Source organism: Eucalyptus grandis, chromosome 11 (genome assembly GCF_016545825.1).
Source record: "Eucalyptus grandis isolate ANBG69807.140 chromosome 11, ASM1654582v1, whole genome shotgun sequence".
Classification (NCBI taxonomy): Eukaryota; Viridiplantae; Streptophyta; class Magnoliopsida; order Myrtales; family Myrtaceae; genus Eucalyptus; species Eucalyptus grandis.
The window spans coordinates 15069427-15080961 of NC_052622.1; positions in this window are offsets into that span (position 1 = coordinate 15069427).

The window sequence follows — 11535 nt, forward strand, 5'->3', positions numbered from 1 at the left end:
AATCTTTTTACCTGATCACCGCTCTTGTGGTATTTCTCCATCCAACGCACTAGATGGACTTCTGTTGATAAGATAAACAGCTGCATCAATTGTGGCAGCCCATAAGTGTAGCGGGAGACCAGCGTGTAGTCTCATGCATCTCGCACGTTCTAGAATAGTCCTATTTATTCTTTCAGCTACACCGTTCTCTTGAGGAGTTCTAGGAACAGTCTTTAACCCTTGTATGCCTTCTCGACTTAGATATTCTGCAAATTCCTTACTTGTGTATTCACCACCATTATCAGATTTCAGAGCTTTAATCTGATAACCTGTCTCTTTTTCTACCATGGTCTTCCACATTCTGGACATCCCGAATACTTCTGATTTTTCTCTAAGAGCATAGACCCAAATCTTCCTTGTTGTATCATCAATAAAGGTGACAAAATATCTTTTACTGCCATAAGAGAGTTCCTGAGCAGGTCCCCATACATCAGTATGAACCAACTCTAGCTTTTGGTCTTTATTTTGTCGCCCATTCAATTGAAAACTAATAGCCTTCTGTTTTCCATAAATGCAACTCTCACAAAAATCTAACTCAACTTTTTGCAAACCTTGGAGTAATTTTCTCAAGTGTAATTGCTTTACACTTTTTTCACCAAGATGTCCCAAACGATAATGCCAAAGAGTAGATAAATTACCTGTAGCCATTGTAGTTGCAACCATATCATTGATATTGTCTCCTTGGAGAAGGTAAAGTGTACCCATACGCTTTCCCTTTGCTACTACTCTTACCCCTGAGGTTATCTTCCACTCTCCGCAGCCAAAGGTTATTACCAAACCTTCTTGGTCAAGTTTATTGGTTGAAATCAAATTTTTCTTTAATTCCGGAATATGCCTAGTTTCACGCAAAACTAGACGTCCTCCACCCGAGATGTTTATAGTCACGCTTTCTTTCCCAACAATGGGACACATGTGGCCGTTTCCCACGACCACTTGTCCGAAATCTCCACCGACATAATCATCAAATATGTCTCTTTGCGAGGTGCAATGAAAAGAAGAACCATAATCAATAAACCATTTATCTGTTGTTAAGTCAAACCCTGCAGACAAGCACAAGTTATCTAACAAAGATTCATTGCTAACCACATTAGCTCCTTGATTCTCATCTTGCTGCTTCTTTTTGTAGGCTTCACACTGAAACCTCTGGTGTCCGGTTTTGTGACAAAACCAACACTCATCTTTTGCAATTTTGCAACCTGTCTCTTACCCCTTGATTGTGATCTGCCACGCCCGCTGAAATTTCCTCTACTTTTACTTCTTCCACGATTCTCCACTGCAAGTGCCGTTGAAGATGTAAATGCAGAAAAATTATCTCCACCTAAGACTTTCCTTCGCATCTCTTCATCCATGATACTACTCACAGCATCATCAAGAGTTAAATCATTCTTCATGGTGCTCGAAATTCCCTGCACTGCGGTATTATAGCTTTCTGAAAGAGAACATAAAAATAATAAAGCTTGAAGCTTCATATCTAAATTTATGCCTACGGATTCCAATTGACCCGTGACCTGTGTGAAACTATTAATATGCTCGCCACGTAACCTCTATCGATAACTTCATATTAACCAGTTTCTTCAAAAAAATACCTGATTTGATGTGAACGGCTTCTCATAAATATTCGTTAGAATATCCATGGCTTCTTTTGCAGTTTTTGCTTTCGCGATGTGGTACCCTGTCTTTTTCGTCAACCCTAGACGAATCGCACCTAATGCCTTTCGATCAAGAATTTTCCATCCAGATTCTGCTGTCGGATCCACTTCCACCATCTCGGGTTTCCAACCCTCAAGTGGTGCATAGAGATCTTTTTGATAAAGATAATCCTCTATTTGTAGTTTCCACCATCCGAAATCCTCTCCATTGAACTTATCGATTCTGATTTTATCTTCTGCCATACTGTTTGCTTTCAATCTAACGTCACCGAAAAACCCTCGATGTTCTCAATTAGCCAACCCAGGCTCTAATACCAGTTGTTACAAAATCACACGTCGATTCCACAAAAATAACGCTTACAAACAATTCACCAGACAGAATATAGTAATAAAATAACAGAATCAGATGAACACGCCAGAAAATTTGTTATCAAAGTTCATCCAAACCTGGGCTATGTCTCCGTGCAGAGGCACTCTGCGAATCCACTAGACTTCGAAAAAGTTGGAATACAACGATGATCTTCTCTCAAGATCATGGCACAAAGAGATTGAGAACCCCATCAAGAAAAACCCACTTTTTCTTCTCTCTTTTTCTTGCCTCTCTATTTCCTTTTTCAACGTCTTTACGGCTAGGGTCTTGCCATCGCTAATATAAAGATACCACTTTTAACTTGAAAAAGGAAATCTAATAGAAAAGACAAAAAAGTCCCTAAAAACAAATACTTGGCTTCATCTATAACAAATATCTTTGTAGCTGCCCACGATTGCCTAGAAAATTCCCAGAGATACTGCGGCTCTCTTAAGTCATAAACCAACTGACTTAAGATTAAGAGAGTTGTACCTTTCAACCAAAAACAGAATGAGTCAAGCATGAAGAGTCAAATCATCTCACCGACCGTCTTGATTGACCCACAACTTCGCTTGTTCACCGTTTTGGTCCAATCAGGGGCATGTGCTCGACCCTTATCTGAGATTACGATCACCAGCTCGACGTCACCACTTTGCCATTTTAAGACTGTCTAAGTTTGATCAGAAGAAACTTCGTAGAACCTTCACCACGACTCCCAATACGTCAACCAAAGGGCATTATCTCCATAGTCGTCCCCTCAACTTTTGTGGTCCATCCTCGTCATGGCCAGTGCTTAAATTGAATGTTCCTAGCCTTAGGAATAGTTTGAGTTCTTGCTTATCCCTCCATAAGATGAGGAAATTCATGGTGAGAAATTGGATCGAGATGGATCAGGTCTTCTGCTTAAGGCCGGAGTGATCTTCGTGGCATGCTTGATGCTCGCATCTGTCGTAGTGTTTTCCTGTGCCGACAAAGGCGACCACTCGTCCCGCTCTAGCCATAAAAAGAAAAAGAGAGATGCCAAAGGCAGAGGTGGAGACGGAGGCAATGACGGTGGCGGAGACAGAGGCAATGATAGTGGCGGTAGCGGCAGAGGCAGAGGCGAAGGCGGCCATCATAGAGGTCACCGCAGAGGTCATCGGGGAGGCCACCGCCACGAGGGTCACCATGGAGGCCACCCCATGTCCACCATCATGCAGCCCACCCGCAGTCACCACGGAGGCGGAGGGAGCGACAGCCGCACGGCCGCTTGTGGTTGCGGCGGGGCGGGGGCGGTTGTGGCGGGGGGCGGCGAGGGAGGTTGCGGTGGAGGCAGTGGAGGTTGCTGCGGGGCGGTGGTGGAGGTTACAGCGAGGGGCGGGGGGTGGTTGTGGTGGGGGTGGGGGCGGCGACGCTAATTTGAAGTCGATCTTCTATTATTTATTTTTTCTATGTTGGTGTTGGTAAAGGTACTATGATTTGCTAGCTAAATAAGTAGTTGATGGATAGAAGAGTTGTAGAGCAAGGTTCGCAGAGACTAGCTTGCAAAGCATATACTTCAATCAACACATGGCATTAAAAACCAGTTCTTGTAGAGAGGCAAACTAGCACCGGTGAATTATGAACACACTTGAGATTATTTCCATATTAGTACCCTCAACCTTAGTGGTATAATCTACTAATTAATTTGAAAGACCTGCTTGTAAAATTTTCAAGGCACTTGATAATCTACTATTGGATGCAAGAGTAGTGAAATCGAATATTTTTTTTTTTTTTGGTCAAAAGATAGCTTACTATTGCTTAATTAAAGAGGAGTCTTACATAGAGCAGATGGGGAAATATCTGCACATAAAATATTCCAAAGTGGAAAAGGAAGGGAAACTAGCCAATTACGTGGTAGGACTGTTGACGATGTTTTGTTGCTATCCAATCCGCGCTTCGTTCATTTGGCGTGGACAACAGTCAACAAAATATTTGGGCTTCTATTGAGCCCATTGCGGCACCTCTCGCACTAACTCCTTTAGATTCCAAGCTGTTTCCGTCCGGCCCATTATCATGTCCACGACAGAGGAGCTATCACTTTCAATAATCCACTTCCCTGTTCGAGTTCGTGTGGCTTGCACATGAGAAGACTTGACTTCGTGCGTATAGGAGATCCCGTGTAAGATTGCCTGGGCTTCCACTTCACTTGCCGATGAAACCCTAATCGTTGCAGCGAAGCCCTCGAGAAGTCTTCCCTCCCGATCGCGAACAAGACCCGCCGCGGATCCGAGAAAATCACCGGGACACCACGCCGCGTCAACATTTAGTTTCAATTCATCCCCTTCGGTGGTCTCCATCGGTCGGTTTTTGTTTGATCGGTTGGGTTTTTACTTCCGTTTATCTTTCCTCGGCTGAAAAGCTCTTGTTGTTCTTTTTGTGCTCAACAGACTGTGGACTAGGCTCTTTTGATCGGAATATCCAGAGTTTCGCGCCTTTCGGATGTGCCACGTAACCAATCCCGTGAGTTCTCGACCAGTAAACCCTGTTCTCGGTGGAAAGCTTTGACAATCCATCGATCTGTTCGACGGATGCTTGTTTCCGGTCTGATCTTGTCGAAAATCTGTGCTTCCCATACTCTCTTCGTCCACTTGTATAGAAACAACATATGTTCTGTGGTTTCAATATGCGTCCAACAAAAGGGGCATAATGGATCGGTGACAATTTTTCGTTTGTATAGGTTTTCCCTCGTAGGAAGGGCGTTCGACATAGACTCCGAGGAAAGATCGAACTTTTGGCGGTACATTTAGGCTCCAAATTTGAGTCCATAAGGTACGCGGAGGTTGATAAGAACAAGAGGGTCTGTTTTGTTCGTTTGCCTGTTGTTTCCGTGCTCGTTGTATCCGCTCTTAACAGTAATGCCCTGTTTTGTTGCCCGTCCATATCAACATATCTGGTTTTACTTGCTGGCATATTGGGATTGCTAATATCTCATTTGCGATTGCTTCATCATAGAGTTGGAGGATTAGCTGTTGGTTCCATTCTCTCGTGCTCGCATTTATCAATTCGTATACCAATTTAGGCTCGTCGATTTGATTGGCCTCCTATTACACCATGCATTAGCCATCTGTCTTCTCTAATACGTATAGATTCTCCGTTACCTACCGACCATATGATGTTGTCCTTTATGATGTCTCGCCAAGCAACAAGCCGTGCCATCCCCATGAGGGTCGGCGTCCCTTCGAAGCTGTCCGGACATCACCACCGGGAAATAAATTCCTTTTAGCACTCGCTCCATAGAGCTGAAGGGAGTTGGCTAATCGCCGAGTTGTTTACCGAGCATGGCTCTATTAAAGGTGAGTAGGTCCTTGAACCCTAAACCCCCTGCATCCTTTCGAGTCTTCAATGTTTCCCAACTTTTCCAGTGCATCCCTCTTTTTGCGTCGCCATTTTGCCACCAGAATGATGCGATGCGTTGTTCTATGGCTTTGCAGATTGATACAGTAACTTGAAGATAGACATTGCATAGGTGGGTAAGGATTGTACCACACTTTTGATGAGCACTTCCTTTCCCCTTTGTCAATAGCTTTTCTTTCCATCCTCGCTAATTTTGAATCTACTCGCCAGATCCATGCGAACAGCTCCTTTTTGGATTGACCCCATTCAAGAGGTATGCCCAAATACTTTCCCGTTCTCTCGTAGGATAGGAACTCTCAACTCAGCAAGATTCTGTTTTAGTACTGCTGGACAGCTGCTATCGAACGAAACTCCGGATTTATTTAAGTTGATTACTTGGCCCGTAGCATAGCAATATTGGTTTAGTAGTTGGGCTACATTCTGACACTCTGATATAGTTCCATCCGAAAGCATATGACATCATCAAGAAACATTAGATGTGATAGCTTAGGGCAATTTCTGTTGAGCTGTATTCCCGTTAATGTTCCATCTTCTAACGCTTTTTCATCATCCAGGTTAGCACATTTGACATTATAATGAAGATATAAGGTGAAAGTGGATCACCTTGTCTAAGACCTCGCGAAGGACTCAAGAAGGAGGTAGGTTCCCCATTAACTTTTACACCGTAGGTAATCGTTGAGATGCACCGCATAATTAAAGAAACCCATTTGACATGAAATCTCATGTGCAGCATAAGATCTCTCACAAAATCCCATTCTATCTTATCGTATGCTTTCTGCATATCCAGTTTTAAGATAGCCTCGATGCTTTTCCTCCTTGTTGTTTTGCGTAGATGATGCAGCACCTCCCGTACGATGAAGATGTTGTCCCGAATTTGCCTTCCCGGGACAAAAGCTCCCCTGCCGGTTCAATGATAAGTGGCAGCCATCTTTTGAGTCTCGTTGGCTAAAATTTTTTAGATCACTTTGTAACTAAAGTTGCATAGACTGATGGGTCTAAATTGACTGATATTTTCAGGTTGTTTTACTTTGGGAATCAGCACAATGTGGGTCTGTTGATCCGAGGGTCAAGAAGACCTGTTCGGAAGAAGTTATGTACTAGCCGCAACAGTCAGGTTTTAGAGTTTCCCATGATCATGTTGATAGAAATTACCGTTGAAACCGTCAGGGCCAGGTGCCTTATAGGCTCCCAACTGGAAAACCGCCGTGGACCTCCTCCGTTGTTGGTACTTCCACCAGACTTTCGTTTATATTATCAGTTATTGGGGTTGGGCATTGATTCAAAGATAGGCCGGTAATACCTCGACCATCGAGTCTTGTATAGATTCTCATAATAAGACTTAATGTGTGCCTCGTATCCTCATGGGTTCTCTCGCTCCACCTGTTTTCCTCTACTTGCGCATTGAAATACGGTTCGTTTTCTTCGGTTGATCAGTTGTAGCATGAAAAAACCGTGTATTTCAATCCCCCAATGAAGCCATTTAATGCGTGATCTCATTCCCTTAACTCGTTCTTCTTTTTTCGAGAGTGTCAATTTTGCTGATAAGTTGCTGTCTTGACCGCTTACTTGAAGGCCGATCCGTTTGATTCGTCGACACATTAATGCTTTCGGGAGTTCTTTTATCTCGTATAAGCGTTTGAGAAATGCCGTTTGCTCCATTTAGTTAATGTTTGTGATGTTTGCCTTAGTTTCTTTGCAAATGTGATTGTTTGACATGAGTTCTCTGCCCATGCTTGCTTAATAACTGCGTGATAATCTGGATGTTCTGTCCGAAAACTTCCATTCCGAACTCGCCTAGTCTTTTTTCTTCCTCCGTGGCAAGATCGAGAACTAAGGGACTATGGTCCGATCCTATTGCTTTGGAAGGACCTGAACTTCGGCATCATGGAAGGTAACTCGCCATTCTAGGGTGCAAAGTGCTCGTCAAGCCGCTTTTTAACCAGCTCGCCCCCTCCCCGTTATTTGCCCACGTGAAAGCACAGCCTTGACTTTCTACATCCATTAGGGATAGATCATTAATCATGGTTCCGAACGCCGCTATTCTTCTATTATCTCGCTTCCTTTTACCAACTTTCTCCCATACATACAGGATCTCATTAAAGTCTCCTATACAAAGCCGGGGAATAGAAGACGAGGCTTAATATATCCCAAAGACTCCTGCCATAATTCCCCGCCTCTCCCCAAAATCATTAGATGCATGGACAAAGGTGATCTCGCATAAGCTGTTTACTTTCGGGATCAATACATTGCACGTCTATAAGTTGTTTGGAGCTTGCATTTACCTTTAAATCAATTTCCTCTTGCCACATGATTGCCAACCCTCCTGCTATTCCTATTGGATTAACCAAGTGTAGTTTCTGAAACTGAAGTTTTTTACAAGTCTTTTCCACCATGACTGCTTTATTTTTTGTCTCCATGAGGAACAGTAGTTTAGGCCTTTCAAGAGCTATTAAAGCTCTCAGTTCTTGGATTGTCAGGGGGTTGCCCAGCCCCTGACAATTCCAACTGACAATTTTCATGGCTTCTATGGTGGCTTATTAGGGCTAGCCACCAAAGCCCATTCTTGGCCTTCTTGGACCAGTTGCACCGGGGTCTCCATGAGTTCTATTTCGTTTGTAAGGAGTGGGGATATTGCTGGTAGGCATTTCTGTTTTTTGGCCTTTTGTACTTTCATCGACTTCTTACTATTGTTCCCAACTTTTGATAATAGAGGTTTCTGAAATTCCGAGTGTTGTATCTCGTTTTCCACGATCGCACTTCGCTGCAAATGATCCTTCTTCTAGATTTTCCTCCTTATTTGGACCGCCATCGTTCGCTTTTTGCTGCATGCTACTATTTGCAAATTTGATGCTGGTTCTTGTTCACTGGAATGCATTCCCCTGGGTGGATTAGATTGAACAGGTATAGTTTCTTCCACCACTAAATCTTCCTCCATATTCCCATAAAATGCATCCCAATAGGGACTGTGATCGCTTGTTTTTGCCTTCAACCAGGGTCCATATAACCCTTTTTTTGTTCATTGCCCAAGGTGAAGTTGCGTATGGAATCTCAAGGCAATCAGTTGCATAGTGGCCAATTCGGCCACAAGAGAAGCGAAGTGTGGAAGGCGTTCATACTTGAACTCCACCCAAAGCCAGCCTGTTGCCGATATCCATAATAGCACCCGACTTCAAAGGTGAGTTCAGGTCAATCTCGACTCGACTCTTCCTCCTCTCGTTTTGAACAGTGTTTTTGAATCGAGTTGAACCTCTTTTACATTTCCCACCCGTTTCCCCAAATCATTAAACACTTTTTCTATTCTCCATCCGGGGGAACTCCTCCAATTCGTACCCAGAATTCATCCTTAGTAAAGTCATAGCAAAGTGCTCGTGCACTTAAGGGAGACATTGTTTCGGACTATCGATTCGTGGAGTAAGACCATGGTGAGTTTGTCTTAATTCGCTGCTTTTCCTCCTCTCGTTGGGAATACAAAGCTGAATAACCCCGGTTCCTTCGGGAACATATAACCTCTTATGATTTCCATGCTTTTTTCATTGTAGTGACAAAAGCTGGATAATTAACATTTGGTTTTGAATACAATTTTCCGAGGAGAGTTCGACTACATTCCTCTCGTTTCTGTTGAGGTATTTCATCAGACACCTGAACTACATCTTCTTCAGACCACAAATGTCCCAAACTTTTACATAATGCAGCCACTCTCATTTCATTTTCCTCCTTGCTCTCCATTTTCGCTAACCGTGGAATTTTTATTCTAGTGGCAACTCGAGTCCAGACTATCCGCATCTCCATGCCTACGCAGATTCTCCTTTTCTACTTCATTAACTCATCCGCCAGTCGAAGGCAAATTGAGGGAAATTGCATCGGACAAGCAGGTTAGGTTGATTTGTTGCTAAGAAACTATACGATGGCATCACGCATCTCTCCCACCGGAAAGAAAACTTACGATCATGCTTTCGGCTGGTGAAGATCCCGATGCCTCCGCATCTCTCAAGGAAGGTTTTCGGTGAAGAACTTATCCGATGGGATCCGAGTCCTCCGGAGACCAGATAACATGCCGTATTTTTTGTTTTTTGTGTATTTTCCATTTTTGGAGACAAAGTAAAGAGACAAGAAAACCGATTAGGGTTTAGGGTTTGTAAAGGGAAGCGGTGTACACTACCATGAGGTAGAGAGAAACTCGCATAGACGAGAGAGAAAATGCCAGAGCGATAGTGAAATCGAATATTTAATCGGTTAAGTTACAAAAACTTGCTACGCCTATTGGTAAAATAGTAAAGTACTCGATAATCTGCTTTTGAATACTAGATTTGAGAATGGTAACATGGAATTTTCATTGATAAATTACTCATTAATCAACGAGGCCTACTCCTCGATATATGGGGATAAAATCAAACTACACGATGGGCTTAATTATAAAATTTCATAGCACAGGGTAGTATACTACTTGATACTATATTGAAGGATGGTAAAATTGTTATTTGATTGATAAATTACTAATTAATTGATGGGGTCCAATTGTAATATTTTAAAACGCGTGGTAACCTACTTGTGAAAGAGATGGTAAAAGCCATTATATTGTTGTTAATTTACTAACTAATTGACAAGCCCAATTGGCAAATCTTAAAGCACTTGTTGATCGACAATTGGATACTATTGGCAGAAAAAAAAAATCGATAACTGGACACTACATTGCAGAATAATAATGTTATTATTTTGTTGATAAGTTACTGATAGTTGAATGGGAAAAAAAAAGTTGCCAATCAATTTTACTTATGAATACATTACAGGTACTTGGAATTTACCTTCATGGAGCCAGTTCTCTTTTTAGCAAACGCAGTAGTAAAGTCATCCATCGAACATTGACATGCCACAATTTTTCCTGCTTTTAATGACGTGAGATTTTCCTCTTATGGGATTACTGCATGAAGAGTCTATCGGTGACATGCTCGCATTAGTCAAATTACCCACTAATCTAGATGAAGTTTTATGTAAAGCTGATTCAAACCTCATCACCTATAAATTTGATCATCCCACTGAAAGAAGACATACGACCTCGAAATAAAGTTCCTCATCATATAATATGTGGACAATATAAATTGATGAAGATGAAATCATGAGAGCAACGCCCATAATGAAAATCATTCTTTTAAATGGTCTTCTTCATTTATTGGAATGTTCACCAAGGATTATTCATCCGATTTTGCGTCCAGCAAGGTTACTTTTGATGAGTTTGTTTCGTTTAAAAAAAAAAAAAGGAGTAATGGATCGATTGCAAAGGGATCCAGACAGTATTCAAAATTAGGTGGTGCTTATAGGAGAGTCTAAATTTGTTCAAAGTACAGTAAATATAATAGTAACTATAGAGTCGCTCGAATCCATAGCAACCGATAGTTATTCAAAGATGAGTATTGATGAAGTTTTAAGGTGGTTGAAGTAGATGACCTAAGGAGTAATTGCCGATATTGAGTTACATGCTCTGGCTGCAACACGGCAGTTTCGAGTTTGGAGATACGCATAATGAAGATTGATGGAAGGTTGTGAGTTTGGAGAAAAGGAGTTACATCTAGAAAGCCCAAGGCACCTCAACAGTACAAAAATTCTATAAATACCCCACTTTATGTATATCATAAATTGTCTAGATTGTCATGTGCAATTTTGTTGGGGACAATGAATGTTAGGGTATGTTTAAGAGGAAGCAATATTGGTAGTGTGGCAATAACTGGCTTCGCCAACTAAGACATAGGAAACCTAAAGGATAATCGAAATCTGAGTAGTTGTGCTTTGGCTTCCGTTATACATGCTATGAGTTAGAAAACGTCATAGATAGACATGCTGATTTTATCAATGACTATGGTTATGCCTTGATTGGTGATTGAATGTGTTCATGTCAGGAGAGTATTTGACCTCGAAAAAGCACCTTGCCATATAGATTTTTGCGGACAAGTGAATTGAGTTCAATCCTTTGGATTAGTTCGAGCCCAACTTAGTTTTGAAGAACATCTGCAATGGTTAAGCACCTGTCGAGATATTGAAAGAGCCTGCATGGATGACGAGCACCAAGACTTGACTTTGAACATTGTGCCAAGCTAAAAATTTGTTAAATTTGCGGCTCAAATTCTAGTC